General features: G+C 40.2%; 1 pseudogene; it reads right to left on the reverse strand.

Annotated features, from left to right (window-relative positions):
• LOC127925980 (ephrin type-A receptor 6-like) overlaps nt 1–15,079 on the reverse strand; it is a 115,078-nt pseudogene extending 99,999 nt beyond the window's left edge.
• Nucleotides 15,080–19,434: the final 4,355 nt, after the last annotated feature.

The following is a 19,434-nucleotide window of genomic DNA, read 5'->3' on the forward strand; positions in this document are numbered from 1 at the left end:
ACATAAAGGTATTGACTTTGTGGGGGTGAATAGTTATGCACGCTCAAGATTTCTGTTTTTCTGTCTAATTTCTTATTTGTTTCACAATAAAAATATTTTGCATCTTCAAAGTGGTAGGCATATTGTGTAAATCAAATGATACGAACCTCCCCAAAAAAATCCATTTTAATTCCAGGTTGTAAGGCAACAGAAGAGAATGCCAAGGGGTGAACACTTTCACAAGCCACTGTATACAGTTTTCTTATGGACAGACAGACAGACAGACAGACAGACAGACAGACAGACAGACAGACAGACAGACAGACAGACAGACAGACAGACAGACAGAGACAGACAGACAGACAGACAGACAGACAGACAGACAGACAGACAGACAGACAGACAGACAGACAGACAGACAGACAGACAGAGACAGAGAGAGAGACAGACAGACAGACAGACAGACAGACAGACAGACAGACAGATAAATATAATACATAAATACATCATAATACCTTATAGAACACCTTGACGGAGACCAGAGCGATACACGCCCCCACATCCTGGAACGCCAGGTAGAAGCCCTTCTGGGTCACGGGGCCGACCTCTCTGACCTCAAATCAAAATAAAGTTTTTATTTGTCATAGGCTTACAGTAGAGCGGGGGCTACACAATGAAATGACCTCTCCTCTCAAACACTATCTATTATAAGGGCAGTAACAGGGAGATTCAACATGGCTCCCAGGCCTCTACCCTAAGAGTCCATATATATTATTATAGATTCATCATGGCTCCCAGGCCTCTACCCTAAGAGTCCATATATATTATTATAGATTCATCATGGCTCCCAGGTCTCTACCCTAAGAGTCCATATATATTATTATAGATTCAACATGGCTCACAGGCCTCTACCCTAAGAGTCCATATATATTATTATAGATTCAACATGGCTCCCAGGTCTCTACCCTAAGAGTCCATATATATTATTATAGATTCAACATGGCTCCCAGGCCTCTACCCTAAGAGTCCATATATATTATTATAAATTCAACATGGCTCACAGGCCTCTAGGAGGCAGGTAGCCTAGTGGTTAGAGTGTAGAGGAGGCAGGTTGCCTAGTGGTTAGATTATAGAGGAGGCAGGTAGTCTAGTGGTTAGATTATAGAGGAGGCAGGTAGCCTAGTGGTTAGAGTGTAGAGGAGGCAGGTAGCCTAGTGGTTAGAGTGTAGAGGAGGCAGGTAGCCTAGTGGTTAGAGTGTAGAGGAGGCAGGTAGCCTAGTGGTTAGAGTGTAGAGGAGGCAGGTAGCCTAGTGGTTAGAGTGTAGGGGAGGCAGGTAGCCTAGTGGTTAGAGTGTAGAGGAGGCAGGTAGCCTAGTGGTTAGAGTGTAGAGGAGGCAGGTTGCCTAGTGGTTAGATTATAGAGGAGGCAGGTAGCCTAGTGGTTAGAGTGTAGAGGAGGCAGGTAGCCTAGTGGTTAGAGTGTGGAGGAGGCAGGTAGCCTAGTGGTTAGTGTAGAGGAGGCAGGTAGCCTAGTGGCTAGAGTGTAGAGGAGGCAGGTAGCCTAGTGGCTAGAGTGTAGAGGAGGCAGGTAGCCTAGTGGCTAGAGTGTAGAGGAGGCAGGTAGCCTAGTGGCTAGAGTGTAGAGGAGGCAGGTAGCCTAGTGGCTAGAGTGTAGAGGAGGCAGGTAGCCTAGTGGCTAGAGTGTAGAGGAGGCAGGTAGCCTAGTGGCTAGAGTGTAGAGGAGGCAGGTAGCCTAGTGGTTAGAGTGTAGAGGAGGCAGGTAGCCTAGTGGTTAGAGTGTGGAGGAGGCAGGTAGCCTAGTGGTTAGAGTGTAGAGGAGGCAGGTAGCCTAGTGGTTAGAGTGTAGAGGAGGCAGGTAGCCTAGTGGTTAGAGTGTAGAGGAGGCAGGTAGCCTAGTGGTTAGAGTGTAGAGGAGGCAGGTAGCCTAGCGGTTAGAGTGTGGAGGAGGCAGGTAGCCTAGTGGTTAGAGTGTAGAGGAGGCAGGTAGCCTAGTGGTTAGAGTGTAGAGGAGGCAGGTAGCCTAGTGGTTAGATTATAGAGGAGGCAGGTAGCCTAGTGGTTAGAGTGTAGAGGAGGCAGGTAGCCTAGTGGTTAGAGTGTGGAGGAGGCAGGTAGCCTAGTGGTTAGAGTGTAGAGGAGGCAGGTTGCCTAGTGGTTAGATTATAGAGGAGGCAGGTAGTCTAGTGGTTAGATTATAGAGGAGGCAGGTAGCCTAGTGGTTAGAGTGTAGAGGAGGCAGGTAGCCTAGTGGTTAAAGTGTGGAGGAGGCAGGTAGCCTAGTGGTTAGAGTGTAGAGGAGGCAGGTAGCCTAGTGGTTAGAGTGTAGGGGAGGCAGGTAGCCTAGGGGTTAGAGTGTAGAGGAGGCAGGTAGCCTAGTGGTTAGAGTGTAGAGGAGGCAGGTTGCCTAGTGGTTAGATTATAGAGGAGGCAGGTAGCCTAGTGGCTAGAGTGTAGAGGAGGCAGGTAGCCTAGTGGCTAGAGTGTAGAGGAGGCAGGTAGCCTAGTGGCTAGAGTGTAGAGGAGGCAGGTAGCCTAGTGGCTAGAGTGTAGAGGAGGCAGGTAGCCTAGTGGCTAGAGTGTAGAGGAGGCAGGTAGCCTAGTGGCTAGAGTGTAGAGGAGGCAGGTAGCCTAGTGGCTAGAGTGTAGAGGAGGCAGGTAGCCTAGTGGCTAGAGTGTAGAGGAGGCAGGTAGCCTAGTGGCTAGAGTGTAGAGGAGGCAGGTAGCCTAGTGGTTAGATTATAGAGGAGGCAGGTAGCCTAGTGGTTAGAGTGTAGAGGGAGGCAGGTAGCCTAGTGGTTAGAGTGTGGAGGAGGCAGGTAGCCTAGTGGTTAGAGTGTAGAGGAGGCAGGTAGCCTAGTGGTTAGAGTGTAGAGGAGGCAGGTAGCCTAGTGGTTAGAGTGTAGAGGAGGCAGGTAGCCTAGTGGTTAGAGTGTAGAGGAGGCAGGTAGCCTAGTGGTTAGAGTGTAGAGGAGGCAGGTAGCCTAGTGGTTAGAGTGTAGAGGAGGCAGGTAGCCTAGTGGTTAGAGTATAGAGGAGGCAGGTAGCCTAGTGGTTAGAGTGTAGAGGAGGCAGGTAGCCTAGTGGTTAGAGTGTAGAGGAGGCAGGTAGCCTAGTGGTTAGAGTGTGGAGGAGGCAGGTAGCCAAGCGAAAGGTTGCTAGATCGAATCCCTGAGCTGATAAGGTAAAAATCTGTAGTTCTGCCCTGAAATTCTAATGAATATATATATATTTTTTTAAATAAATATCGCGAGAGAAAACAAAGAGACAAAAGAGCCCTGAAGTATAAGAACGTAATGAATATAATATTCAACCAAACTCACCTCCGTGTTGAGGCGCAGAACGCGGTCGCCCAGGTCCGTCTGTGTGAAGCTCTCATCGGCAGCAATGGTGTCCACCTTCAAATCAAATCAAATCAATATGTTCTTCATCATCTGGGTCGTAGCGTCACAGCACCATTAAATTATGAAATAACTCTCCTCTTCAACAGTAACAACAGCTATGAAATAACTCTCCTCTTTAACAGTAACAACAGCTATGAAATAACTCTCCTCAGTAACAGTAACAACAACTATGAAATAACTCTCCTCTTTAACAGTAACAACTATGAAATAACTCTCCTCTTTAACAGTAACAACTATGAAATAACTCTCCTCTTTAACAGTAACAACAGCAATGAAATAACTCTCCTCTTTAACAGTAACAACAGCTATGAAATAACTCTCCTCTTTAACAGTAACAACAACTATGAAATAACTCTCCTCTTTAACAGGAACAACTATGAAATAACTCTCCTCTTTAACAGTAACAACAACTATGAAATAACTCTCCTCTTTAACAGTAACAACTATGAAATAACTCTCCTCTTTAACAGTAACAGCTATGAAATAACTCTCCTCTTTAACAGTAACAACTATGAAATAACTCTCCTCTTTAACAGTAACAACAGCTATGAAATAACTCTCCTCTTTGACAGTAACAACTATGAAATAACTCTCCTCAGTAACAGCAGCTATGAAATAACTCTCCTCAGTAACAGTAACAGCAGCTATGAAATAACTCTCCTCTTAAACAGTAACAACAGCTATGAAATAACTCTCCTCTTTAACAGGAACAACTATGAAATAACTCTCCTCTTTAACAGGAACAACAGCAATGAAATAACTCTCCTCTTTAACAGTAACAACTATGAAATAACTCTCCTCTTTAACAGTAACAACAACTATGAAATAACTCTCCTCTTTAACAGTAACAACAACTATGAAATAACTCTCCTCTTTAACAGTAACAACTATGAAATAACTCTCCTCTTTAACAGTAACAACAACTATGAAATAACTCTCCTCTTTAACAGTAAGAACAACTATGAAATAACTCTCCTCTTTAACAGTAACAGCAGTTTACAATTGGCTCCTTAATCCCTCTTCTCTCCCTGTAACTATTCCCCAGGTCGTTGCTGTAAATGAGAACGTGTTCTCAGTCAACTTACCTGGTAAAATAAGAGTTTAAAAAATCGAATAAAAAAGTAACAAGTAGGATTCTCTAAAACTAGACCTTGGCGTAGTCGGCGGGTCTGAAGCGGGTGGCGGCGGCGTGCGGCTCCTCTGTCTGGAGGTAGAAGAGGTTAAAGGTCTCCTTACAGGTACCAGACACCCAAGGGATGGAGTTACAGTCTCTCAGGGTGAAGCGCAGCTCCACGTACACCTGAAGGGAACACAACATACACCTTTTATTACCTGCAACACACCTGGGTTATATATTACATTTATAATTATTAGTATATTATTATTACAATTATACTATATATTATACCGTATATTATTATATTTTACCTTCTGTGCTGCCTTGTGTACATTATTATTACAATTATACTGTATATTATACGGTATATTATTATATATTACCTTCTGTGCTGCCTGGTGTATATTATTATTAGTATTGTACTATATATTATACTATATATTATTATATATTACCTTGTGTGCTGACTGGTGTATATTATTATTACAATTATACTATATATTATCCAGTATATTATTATTATTCTGGTATTATACTATATATTATACTGTATATTACTATATATTACCTTGTGTGCTGCCTGGTGTATATTATTATTAGTATTATACTGTATATTATTATATATGACCTTCTGTGCTGCCTGGCGTATATTATTATTAGTATTATACTGTATATTATACTGTATATTATTATATATGACCTTCTGTGCTGCCTGGCGTATATTATTATTAGTATTATAATGTATATTATACTGTATATTATACTGTATATTATACTGTATATTATTAGTATTGTACTATATATTATACTGTATGTTATTATTAGTATTGTACTATATATTATACTGTATATTATTATATATTACCTTCTGTGCTGCCTGGCATATATTATTATTAGTATTATACTGTATATCATACTGTATATTCTTATTAGTATTATACTGTATATTATACTGTATATTATTATTAGTATTATACTGTATATTACTATATATTACCTTCTGTGCTGCATGGTGTATATTATTATTAGTATTATACTGTATATTATTAGTATTATACTGTATATTATTATTAGTATTATACTGTATATTATTATTAGTATTATACTGTATATTATTATTAGTATTATACTGTATATTACTATATATTACCTTCTGTGCTGCATGGTGTATATTATTATTAGTATTATACTATATATTATACTGTATATTATTATTACAACTATACTATATATTATACTGTATATTATTATTACAATTATACTATATATTATACTGTATATTATTATATATTACCTTCTATGCTGCCTGGCATATATTATTATTACAATTATACTGTATATTATACTATATATTATAAAATATTACCTTCTGTCCTGTCTGGCGTATATAATTATTAGTAGTATGCTGTATATTAGTATATATTTCCTTCTGTGCTTCCTGGCATATATTATTAGTAGTATTATACTATATATTATACTATATATTATTATATATTACCTTCTGTGCTTCCTGGTGTATATTATTATTAGTATTATACTATATATTATACTGTATATTATTATTAGTATTATACTATATATTATACTGTATATTATTATATATGACCTTCTGTGCTGCCTGGTGTATATTATTATTAGTATTATACTGTATATCATTATTAGTATTATACTGTATATCATTATTAGTATTATACTGTATATCATTATTAGTATTATACTGAATATTATTAGTAGTATTATACAGGATAGTATTATTGTTATTATACTATATATTATTATTGGTGTTATACTGTATATTATTATTATTATATTGTATATTATTATTATTATACTATATATTATTATTGGTGTTATACTGTATATTATTATTATTATTATATTGTATATTATTAGTATTATACTATATATTATTATTAGTGTTATACTGTATATTATTATTATACTATATATTATTAGTATTATACTATATATTATTAGTATTATACTGTATATTATTAGTATTATACTGAATATTATTATTATACTGTATATTATTAGTATTATACTATATATTATTAGTATTATACTGTATATTATTAGTATTATACTGTATATTATTATTATAATACTGTCACGCCTTGGTCATTGTATTTTGTGTTTTCGTTATATATTTGGTCAGGCCAGGGTGTGACATGGGTTTATGTTGTTGTATTTTCGTATTGGGGTTTGTAGTATTTGGGATCGCGGCTGATTAGGGGTGTTGTATAGGCTTGGCTGCCTGAGGCGGTTCTCAATCAGAGTCAGGTGATTCTCGTTGTCTCTGATTGGGAACCGTATTTAGGTAGCCTGGGTTTCGCTGTGTATTTCGTGGGTGATTGTTCCTGTCTCTGTGTAGTTTCACCAGATAGGCTGTAATTAGGTTTCATGTTCCTGTCTCTGTGTAGTGTTCACCAGATAGGCTGTAATTAGGTTTCATGTTCCTGTCTCTGTGTAGTGTTCACCAGATAGGCTGTAATTAGGTTTCATGTTCCTGTCTCTGTGTAGTTTCACCAGATAGGCTGTAATTAGGTTTCATGTTCCTGTCTCTGTGTAGTTTCACCAGATAGGCTGTAATTAGGTTTCATGTTCCTGTCTCTGTGTAGTGTTCACCAGCTAGGCTGTAATTAGGTTTCATGTTCCTGTCTCTGTGTAGTTTCACCAGATAGGCTGTAATAGGTTTCATGTTCCTGTCTCTGTGTAGTTTCACCAGATAGGCTGTAATTAGGTTTCATGTTCCTGTCTCTGTGTAGTTTCACCAGATAGGCTGTAATAGGTTTCATGTTCCTGTCTCTGTGTAGTTTCACCAGATAGGCTGTAATTAGGTTTCATGTTCCTGTCTCTGTGTAGTTTCACCAGATAGGCTGTAATAGGTTTCATGTTCCTGTCTCTGTGTAGTGTTCACCAGATAGGCTGTAATAGGTTTCATGTTCCTGTCTCTGTGTAGTTTCACCAGATAGGCTGTAATTAGGTTTCATGTTCCTGTCTCTGTGTAGTTTTACCAGATAGGCTGTAATAGGTTTCACGTTCCTGTCTCTGTGTAGTTTTACCAGATAGGCTGTAATTAGGTTTCATGTTCCTGTCTCTGTGTAGTTTTACCAGATAGGCTGTAATAGGTTTCATGTTCCTGTCTCTGTGTAGTTTCACCAGATAGGCTGTAATTAGGTTTCATGTTCCTGTCTCTGTGTAGTTTCACCAGATAGGCTGTAATTAGGTTTCATGTTCCTGTCTCTGTGTAGTTTCACCAGATAGGCTGTAATTAGGTTTCATGTTCCTGTCTCTGTGTAGTTTCACCAGATAGGCTGTAATAGGTTTCATGTTCCTGTCTCTGTGTAGTTTCACCAGATAGGCTGTAATAGGTTTCATGTTCCTGTCTCTGTGTAGTTTCACCAGATAGGCTGTAATAGGTTTCATGTTCCTGTCTCTGTGTAGTTTCACCAGATAGGCTGTAATAGGTTTCATGTTCCTGTCTCTGTGTAGTTTCACCAGATAGGCTGTAATAGGTTTCATGTTCCTGTCTCTGTGTAGTTTCACCAGATAGGCTGTAATAGGTTTCATGTTCCTGTCTCTGTGTAGTTTCACCAGATAGGCTGTAATAGGTTTCATGTTCCTGTCTCTGTGTAGTTTCACCAGATAGGCTGTAATTAGGTTTCATGTTCCTGTCTCTGTGTAGTTTCACCAGATAGGCTGTAATAGGTTTCATGTTCCTGTCTCTGTGTAGTTTCACCAGATAGGCTGTAATAGGTTTCATGTTCCTGTCTCTGTGTAGTTTCACCAGATAGGCTGTAATAGGTTTCATGTTCCTGTCTCTGTGTAGTGTTCACCAGATAGGCTGTAATAGGTTTCATGTTCCTGTCTCTGTGTAGTTTCACCAGATAGGCTGTAATAGGTTTCATGTTCCTGTCTCTGTGTAGTTTCACCAGATAGGCTGTAATTAGGTTTCATGTTCCTGTCTCTGTGTAGTTTCACCAGATAGGCTGTAATAGGTTTCATGTTCCTGTCTCTGTGTAGTTTCACCAGATAGGCTGTAATAGGTTTCATGTTCCTGTCTCTGTGTAGTTTCACCAGATAGGCTGTAATAGGTTTCATGTTCCTGTCTCTGTGTAGTTTCACCAGATAGGCTGTAATAGGTTTCATGTTCCTGTCTCTGTGTAGTTTCACCAGATAGGCTGTAATTAGGTTTCATGTTCCTGTCTCTGTGTAGTTTCACCAGATAGGCTGTAATTAGGTTTCATGTTCCTGTCTCTGTGTAGTTTCACCAGATAGGCTGTAATAGGTTTCATGTTCCTGTCTCTGTGTAGTTCACCAGATAGGCTGTAATAGGTTTCATGTTCCTGTCTCTGTGTAGTTTCACCAGATAGGCTGTAATAGGTTTCATGTTCCTGTCTCTGTGTAGTTTCACCAGATAGGCTGTAATTAGGTTTCACGTTCCTGTCTCTGTGTAGTTTCACCAGATAGGCTGTAATAGGTTTCATGTTCCTGTCTCTGTGTAGTTTCACCAGATAGGCTGTAATTAGGTTTCATGTTCCTGTCTCTGTGTAGTTTCACCAGATAGGCTGTAATTAGGTTTCACGTTCCTGTCTCTGTGTAGTTTCACCAGATAGGCTGTAATAGGTTTCATGTTCCTGTCTCTGTGTAGTTTCACCAGATAGGCTGTAATTAGGTTTCATGTTCCTGTCTCTGTGTAGTTTCACCAGATAGGCTGTAATAGGTTTCACGTTCCTGTCTCTGTGTAGTTTCACCAGATAGGCTGTAATAGGTTTCATGTTCCTGTCTCTGTGTAGTTTCACCAGATAGGCTGTAATAGGTTTCATGTTCCTGTCTCTGTGTAGTTTCACCAGATAGGCTGTAATTAGGTTTCATGTTCCTGTCTCTGTGTAGTTTCACCAGATAGGCTGTAATAGGTTTCATGTTCCTGTCTCTGTGTAGTTTCACCAGATAGGCTGTAATTAGGTTTCATGTTCCTGTCTCTGTGTAGTTTCACCAGATAGGCTGTAATTAGGTTTCATGTTCCTGTCTCTGTGTAGTTTCACCAGATAGGCTGTAATAGGTTTCATGTTCCTGTCTCTGTGTAGTTTCACCAGATAGGCTGTAATTAGGTTTCATGTTCCTGTCTCTGTGTAGTTTCACCAGATAGGCTGTAATTAGGTTTCATGTTCCTGTCTCTGTGTAGTGTTCACCAGATAGGCTGTAATAGGTTTCATGTTCCTGTCTCTGTGTAGTGTTCACCAGCTAGGCTGTAATTAGGTTTCATGTTCCTGTCTCTGTGTAGTTTCACCAGATAGGCTGTAATAGGTTTCACGTTCCTGTCTCTGTGTAGTTTCACCAGATAGGCTGTAATAGGTTTCATGTTCCTGTCTCTGTGTAGTTTCACCAGATAGGCTGTAATAGGTTTCATGTTCCTGTCTCTGTGTAGTTTCACCAGATAGGCTGTAATTAGGTTTCATGTTCCTGTCTCTGTGTAGTTTCACCAGATAGGCTGTAATAGGTTTCATGTTCCTGTCTCTGTGTAGTTTCACCAGATAGGCTGTAATTAGGTTTCATGTTCCTGTCTCTGTGTAGTTTTACCAGATAGGCTGTAATAGGTTTCATGTTCCTGTCTCTGTGTAGTTTTACCAGATAGGCTGTAATTAGGTTTCATGTTCCTGTCTCTGTGTAGTTTCACCAGATAGGCTGTAATAGGTTTCATGTTCCTGTCTCTGTGTAGTTTCACCAGATAGGCTGTAATAGGTTTCATGTTCCTGTCTCTGTGTAGTTTCACCAGATAGGCTGTAATAGGTTTCATGTTCCTGTCTCTGTGTAGTTTCACCAGATAGGCTGTAATAGGTTTCACGTTCCTGTCTCTGTGTAGTTTCACCAGATAGGCTGTAATTAGGTTTCATGTTCCTGTCTCTGTGTAGTTTCACCAGATAGGCTGTAATAGGTTTCATGTTCCTGTCTCTGTGTAGTGTTCACCAGATAGGCTGTAATAGGTTTCATGTTCCTGTCTCTGTGTAGTTTCACCAGATAGGCTGTAATAGGTTTCATGTTCCTGTCTCTGTGTAGTGTTCACCAGATAGGCTGTAATAGGTTTCATGTTCCTGTCTCTGTGTAGTGTTCACCAGATAGGCTGTAATAGGTTTCATGTTCCTGTCTCTGTGTAGTTTCACCAGATAGGCTGTAATTAGGTTTCATGTTCCTGTCTCTGTGTAGTTTCACCAGATAGGCTGTAATTAGGTTTCATGTTCCTGTCTCTGTGTAGTGTTCACCAGATAGGCTGTAATAGGTTTCATGTTCCTGTCTCTGTGTAGTTTCACCAGATAGGCTGTAATAGGTTTCATGTTCCTGTCTCTGTGTAGTGTTCACCAGATAGGCTGTAATAGGTTTCATGTTCCTGTCTCTGTGTAGTGTTCACCAGATAGGCTGTAATAGGTTTCATGTTCCTGTCTCTGTGTAGTTTCACCAGATAGGCTGTAATAGGTTTCATGTTCCTGTCTCTGTGTAGTTTCACCAGATAGGCTGTAATAGGTTTCATGTTCCTGTCTCTGTGTAGTGTTCACCAGATAGGCTGTAATAGGTTTCATGTTCCTGTCTCTGTGTAGTTTCACCAGATAGGCTGTAATAGGTTTCATGTTCCTGTCTCTGTGTAGTTTCACCAGATAGGCTGTAATAGGTTTCATGTTCCTGTCTCTGTGTAGTTTCACCAGATAGGCTGTAATTAGGTTTCATGTTCCTGTCTCTGTGTAGTTTCACCAGATAGGCTGTAATAGGTTTCATGTTCCTGTCTCTGTGTAGTTTCACCAGATAGGCTGTAATAGGTTTCATGTTCCTGTCTCTGTGTAGTTTCACCAGATAGGCTGTAATTAGGTTTCATGTTCCTGTCTCTGTGTAGTTTCACCAGATAGGCTGTAATAGGTTTCATGTTCCTGTCTCTGTGTAGGTTTCATGTTCCTGATAGGCTGTAGATAGGTTTCATGTTCCTGTCTCTGTGTAGTTTCACCAGATAGGCTGTAATTAGGTTTCATGTTCCTGTCTCTGTGTAGTTTCACCAGATAGGCTGTAATTAGGTTTCATGTTCCTGTCTCTGTGTAGTTTCACCAGATAGGCTGTAATAGGTTTCATGTTCCTGTCTCTGTGTAGTTTCACCAGATAGGCTGTAATTAGGTTTCATGTTCCTGTCTCTGTGTAGTTTCACCAGATAGGCTGTAATTAGGTTTCATGTTCCTGTCTCTGTGTAGTTTCACCAGATAGGCTGTAATAGGTTTCATGTTCCTGTCTCTGTGTAGTTTCACCAGATAGGCTGTAATAGGTTTCATGTTCCTGTCTCTGTGTAGTTTCACCAGATAGGCTGTAATAGGTTTCATGTTCCTGTCTCTGTGTAGTTTCACCAGATAGGCTGTAATAGGTTTCATGTTCCTGTCTCTGTGTAGTTTCACCAGATAGGCTGTAATAGGTTTCATGTTCCTGTCTCTGTGTAGTTTCACCAGATAGGCTGTAATAGGTTTCATGTTCCTGTCTCTGTGTAGTTTCACCAGATAGGCTGTAATAGGTTTCATGTTCCTGTCTCTGTGTAGTTTCACCAGATAGGCTGTAATAGGTTTCATGTTCCTGTCTCTGTGTAGTTTCACCAGATAGGCTGTAATAGGTTTCATGTTCCTGTCTCTGTGTAGTTTCACCAGATAGGCTGTAATAGGTTTCATGTTCCTGTCTCTGTGTAGTTTCACCAGATAGGCTGTAATAGGTTTCATGTTCCTGTCTCTGTGTAGTTTCACCAGATAGGCTGTAATAGGTTTCATGTTCCTGTCTCTGTGTAGTTTCACCAGATAGGCTGTAATTAGGTTTCATGTTCCTGTCTCTGTGTAGTTTCACCAGATAGGCTGTAATAGGTTTCATGTTCCTGTCTCTGTGTAGTTTCACCAGATAGGCTGTAATAGGTTTCATGTTCCTGTCTCTGTGTAGTTTCACCAGATAGGCTGTAATAGGTTTCATGTTCCTGTCTCTGTGTAGTTTCACCAGATAGGCTGTAATAGGTTTCATGTTCCTGTCTCTGTGTAGTTTCACCAGATAGGCTGTAATAGGTTTCATGTTCCTGTCTCTGTGTAGTTTCACCAGATAGGCTGTAATAGGTTTCATGTTCCTGTCTCTGTGTAGTTTCACCAGATAGGCTGTAATAGGTTTCATGTTCCTGTCTCTGTGTAGTTTCACCAGATAGGCTGTAATAGGTTTCATGTTCCTGTCTCTGTGTAGTTTCACCAGATAGGCTGTAATAGGTTTCATGTTCCTGTCTCTGTGTAGTTTCACCAGATAGGCTGTAATAGGTTTCATGTTCCTGTCTCTGTGTAGTTTCACCAGATAGGCTGTAATAGGTTTCATGTTCCTGTCTCTGTGTAGTTTCACCAGATAGGCTGTAATAGGTTTCATGTTCCTGTCTCTGTGTAGTTTCACCAGATAGGCTGTAATAGGTTTCATGTTCCTGTCTCTGTGTAGTTTCACCAGATAGGCTGTAATAGGTTTCATGTTCCTGTCTCTGTGTAGTTTCACCAGATAGGCTGTAATAGGTTTCATGTTCCTGTCTCTGTGTAGTTTCACCAGATAGGCTGTAATTAGGTTTCATGTTCCTGTCTCTGTGTAGTTTCACCAGATAGGCTGTAATTAGGTTTCATGTTCCTGTCTCTGTGTAGTTTCACCAGATCATTCATTAGGCTGTAATTAGGTTTCATGTTCCACAAACGAAGAACTGTTCAAATACTGTATATTATTATTAGTATTATACTGTATCATTCATTAAATTAATATGTATAGTATTACGCTATTATACTATATATTTTCCACGAAGATATTATACTGTATATTATTAGTATTATACTATATATTATTAGTATTATACTGTATAGTATTAGTATTATACTATATATTATTAGTATTATACTATATATTATTAGTATTATACTATATATTATTAGTATTATCCTATATATTATTAGTATACTGTATATAATTATTAGTATTATACTGTATATTAATAGTATTATACTGTATATTATTATTATATTGTATATTATTAGTATTATACTGTATATTATTATTATACTATATATTATTATTATTATACTGTATATTATTATTATATTGTATATTATTAGTATTATACTGATATATTATTATTAGTATTATACTATATATTATTATTATTATTATACTGTATATTATTATTATTATTATATTGTATATTATTAGTATTATACATATATTATTATTAGTATTATACTATATATTAGTAGTATTATACTGTATATTATTACTATTATACTATATATTATTATATTGTATATTATTAGTATTATACAATATATTATTAGTATTATACTGTATATTATTATTATTATATTATATTAGTATTATACTATATATTAGTAGTATTATACTATATATTATTACTATTATACTATATATTATTAGTATTATACTATATATTATTAGTATTATACTATATATTATTAGTATTATATATTATTACTAGTATTATACTATATATTATTAGTATTATACTATATATTATTAGTATTATACTATATATTATTAGTATTATACTAATATATTTATTAGTATTATACTATTATAGTATTATATATATATATATATTAGTATTATATTATATTGTATATTATTAGTATTATACTATATATTATTAGTATTATACTATATTATTATTATATATATATTATTATATTATACTATATATTATTAGTATTATACTGTATATTATTAGTATTATACTGTATAGTATTAGTATTATACTATATATTATTAGTATTATACTATATATTATTACTATTATACTATATATTATTACTATTATACTATATATTATTAGTATTATACTATATATTATTAGTATTATACTGTATATGATTATTAGTATTATACTGTATATTATTAGTATTATACTATATATTATTAGTATTATACTATATATTATTAGTATTATACTGTATATGATTATTAGTATTATACTGTATATTATTAGTATTATACTGTATATTAGTATTAGTATTATACAGTATAGTATTATTAGTATTATACTATATATTATTAGTATTATATTATATTATTAGTATTATATTATATATTATTACTATTATACTATATATTATTAGTATTATACTATATATTATTATTAGTATTATACTATGTATATTATTATTATTATACTGTATATATTATTTATTATACTGTATATTATTATTATTATACTATATATTATTAGTATTATACTATATTATTATTATTATTATACTATATATTATTAGTATTATACTATATATTATTATTAGTATTATACTATATATTATTAGTATTATATTGTATATTATTATTATATTGTATATTATTATATTATACTATATATTATTAGTATTATACTATATATTACCTTCTGTGCTTCCTGGCGCTGGATCCAATTGGACCGTAGCCAGTTGTTCTGGTTGGGCTCCATCACATGACACACCTGGAAGGTATGGATAGGCCGGTTCTGTTGATCCATCTCTGTTATCGCATCCCACTGGAGGGGGAGGGAGGGAGGGAGGGAGGGACAGAGGGGAGGGAGGGAGGGGAGGGAGGGAGGGAGGGAGGGAGGAGGGAGGGACAGAGGAGGGACAGAGGGAGGGACAGAGGGAGGGAGGGAGGAGGGAGGGAGGGAGGGAGGGAGGGAGGGAGGGAGGGAGGGAGGAGGGACGGAGGGACGGAGGGACGGAGGGACAGAGGAGGAGGGACAGAGGGAGGGAGAGGAGGGACAGAGGGAGGGACAGAGGGAGGGAGGGACAGAGGAGGAGGACAGAGGGAGGGAGGGAGGGAGGGAGGGAGGGAGGGGAGGAGGAGGGAGGGAGGGAGGGAGGGAGGGAGGGAGGGAGGGAGGGAGGGAGGGAGGGAGGGAGGGAGGGAGGGAGGGAGGGACAGAGGGAGGGAGGGAGGGACAGAGGGAGGGAGGGAGGGAGGGAGGGACAGAGGGAGGGAGGGAGGGAGGGACGGAGGGAGGGAGGGAGGGAGGGAGGGAGGGGTTGGAAGACAGGAGAAAGTGATGAAACAGAAGACAGGACCATGATCTATAAAGACATCACGTTACCATGGTAACAGTAGAGCCATGGAGGACAGCTGGACCACCCGGTCTCTGTCTCCTATGGTCCGTGAGAGACAGACCTGACGCTGACTGTCTGTAGGTCTTACTGGTGTTTTCACAACTCTTACATCAGCCAACCAGCCATAACAGCACCGTAGCGCCCTAACACACTCCTCTCCTCTCCTCTCCTCTCCTCTGGGAGAGAGAACCACCTCTGAAACCCTACTAACATTGGTAGAGCTGTTTCCCTAAAGCATTTAATGGATGTAGATTTACAGGGTAAAAGTCAAGGCCAGCATGAATTACTTCAATCCTGAATATGTATCATGATAATATGTGGTGTTGACAGGGTAAATGCTCAGTGCATGGGCTTGTGGTGTTGACAGGGTAATGCTCAGTGTATGGGCTTGTGGTGTTGACAAGGTAATGCTCAGTGTATGGCTTGTGGTCTTGACAGGTAATGCTCAGTGTATGGTCTTGTGGTGTTTGACAGGGTAATGCTCAGTGTATGGGCTTGTGGTCTTGACAGGGTAATGCTCAGTGTATGGTCTTGTGGTCTTGACAGGGTAATGCTCAGTGTATGGGCTTGTGGTGTTGACAGGGTAATGCTCAGTGTATGGGCTTGTGGTCTTGGTCTTGACGGGCTTGTGGTCTTGACAGGGTAATGCTCAGTGTATGGGCTTGTGGTGTTGACAGGGTAATGCTCAGTGTATGGGCTTGTGGTCTTGACAGGGTAATACGGGCTGACAGTAATGCTCAGTGTATGGGCTTGTGGTGTTGACAGGGTAATGCTCAGTGTATGGGCTTGTGGTGTTGACAGGGTGCTCAGTGACAGGGTAATGCTCAGTGGTGACAAGGGGCTCAGTATATGGGGTGGTGTTGAGGCAGGGTAATGCTCAGGTATGGGGAGGGGTCTTGACAGGGTAATGCTCAGGGAGGCAGGGGAGGGGTCTTGACAGGGTAATGCTCAGTGTATGGGCTTGTGAGGTCCAGGGGGAGGGCCCTAAAATATAGAGGCAGGGGAGGGAGGCACCTCTTCAGGGAGGGGGTCAGGGAGGAGGCAAGGGGGAGGGAGGCAGGGGAGGGGAGGCAGGGGAAGAGGGAGGAGGCAGGGGAGGGAGGCAGGGGGGAGGGAGGCAAGGGGAGGGAGGCAGGGGTGGGGGGCAGGGGAGGCAGGGGGGGCAGGGGGAGGGAAGCAGGGGGAGGGAGGCAGGGGGAGGGGAGGGGGCAGGGGAGGGGCAGGGGGAGGGAGGCAGGGGAGGGAGGCAGGGGGAGGGAGGCAGGGGGAGGGAGGCAGGGGAGGGGGCAGGGGAGGGAGGCAGGGGGAGGGAGGCAGGGGGGAGGGAGGCAGGGGGGGGAGGCAGGGGGAGGGAGGCAGGGGGGAGTAACAGGGGAAGCAGGGGAGGGAAGAGGGGGGAGGGGCAGGGGGAGGAGGAGGGATATCAGGGGAGGCAGGGGGAGGGAAGGGATGAGGAGGGAAGGCAGGGGGGAGGGGAAGGCAGGGGGAGGGAAAGAGATAAATCACAGGGATATTGTCTGCTGGGGGAGGAGAACAGGGGGAGAGGAGGCAGGGGAGGGAGGCAGGGAAGGGAAGCATCAAACTGAAGCAGCTGGGGGATCAGGCAGACTGACTATTGAGGAGGGCCATGTATCTTATTGATAACATGGGAGAGGAGGCAGGACTATTGGATCTTAGCTGGGGGCCATGTAACAGAACAGGAACAACATCACAGGGGACTATTGTATCTTAGCTGGGGGGGTAACAGAACAGAGAACATCACACTGACTATTATATCTTAGCTGGGGAGGCCATGTAACAGAACAGAGAACATCACACTGACTATTGTATCTTAGCAGGGTAAGGGGGAGAGGGATCACAGGGGGGTGAACAGAACAGAGAACATCACACTGACTATTGTTCAGTGAATGTAACAGGACAGAGAACAGAGACATCACACTGTCTGTGATGCTGGGGGAAGCACAAACAGAACAGAGAACAATCACACTGACTATTGTATCTTAGCTGGGGGCCATAACAGAACAGAGAACAGAGAACATCACACTGACTATTATATCTTAGCTGGGGGGCCATGTAACAGAACAGAGAACATCACACTGACTATTATATCTTAGCTGGGGGGCCATGTAACAGAACAGAGAACATCACACTGACTATTATATCTTAGCTGGGGGGCCATGTAACAGAACAGAGAACAGAGAACATCACACTGACTATTATATCTTAGCTGGGGGGCCATGTAACAGAACAGAGAACATCACACTGACTATTGTATCTTAGCTGGGGGGCCATGTAACAGAACAGAGAACAGAGAACATCACACTGACTATTATATCTTAGCTGGGGGCCATGTAACAGAACAGAGAACAGAGAACATCACACTGACTATTGTATCTTAGCTGGGGGCCAACAGAACAGAGAACAGAGAACATCACACTGACTATTAACAGAACAGAGAACAGAGAAACTACACTGACTATTGTATCTTAGCTGGGGGCCATGTAACAGAACAGAGAACATCACACTGACTATTATATCTTAGCTGGGGGCCATGTAACAGAACAGAGAACAGAGAACATCACACTGACTATTGTATCAGCTCATGTAACAGAACAGAGAACATCACACTATATTATATCTTAGCTGGGGGCCATGTAACAGAACAGAGAACAGAGAACATCACTGACTATTGTATCTTAGCTGGGGGCCATGTAACAGAACAGAGAACAGAGAACATCACACTGACTATTGTATCTTAGCTGGGGGCCATGTAACAGAACAGAGAACACTGAGAACATCACACTGACTATTATATCTTAGCTGGGGGCCATGTAACAGAACAGAGAACATCACACTGACTATTATATCTTAGCTGGGGGGCCATGTAACAGAACAGAGAACATCACACTGACTATTGTATCTTAGCTGGGGGGGCCATGTAACAGAACAGAGAACATTACACTGACTATTATATCTTAGCTGGGGGGCCATGTAACAGAACAGAGAACAGAGAACATCACACTGACTATTATATCTTAGCTGGGGGGCCATGTAACAGAACAGAGAACAGAGAACATCACACTGACTATTATATCTTAGCTGGGGGGCCATGTAACAGAACAGAGAACATCACACTGACTATTATATCTTAGCTGGGGGGCCATGTAACAGAACAGAGAACATCACACTGACTATTATATCTTAGCTGGGGGGCCATGTAACAGAACAGAGAACATCACACTGACTATTATATCTTAGCTGGGGGGCCATGTAACAGAACAGAGAACAGAGAACATCACACTGACTATTATATCTTAGGGCCATGTAACAGTAACAGAGAACAGAGAACATCACACTGACTATTATATCTTAGCTGGGGGCCATGTAACAGAACAGAGAACATAACACACTGAACACACTGACTATTCTTAGCTGGGGGCCATGTAACAGAACAGAGAACAGAGAACATCACACTGACTATTGTATCTTAGCTGGGGGCCATGTAACAGAACAGAGAACATCACACTGACTATAATATCTTAGCTGGGGGCCAAACAGAACAGAGAACAGAGAACATCACACTGACTACTGACTATTGTATCTTAGCTGGGGGCCATGTAACAGAACAGAGAACATCACACTGACTATTGTATCTTAGCTGGGGGCCATGTAACAGAACAGAACAGAGAACATCACACTGACTATTATATCTTAGCTGGGGGCCATGTAACAGAACAGAGAACATCACACTGACTATTGTATCTTAGCTGGGGGGCCATGTAACAGA

Source organism: Oncorhynchus keta, unplaced genomic scaffold (genome assembly GCF_023373465.1).
Source record: "Oncorhynchus keta strain PuntledgeMale-10-30-2019 unplaced genomic scaffold, Oket_V2 Un_contig_6537_pilon_pilon, whole genome shotgun sequence".
NCBI classification, from domain to species: Eukaryota; Metazoa; Chordata; class Actinopteri; order Salmoniformes; family Salmonidae; genus Oncorhynchus; species Oncorhynchus keta.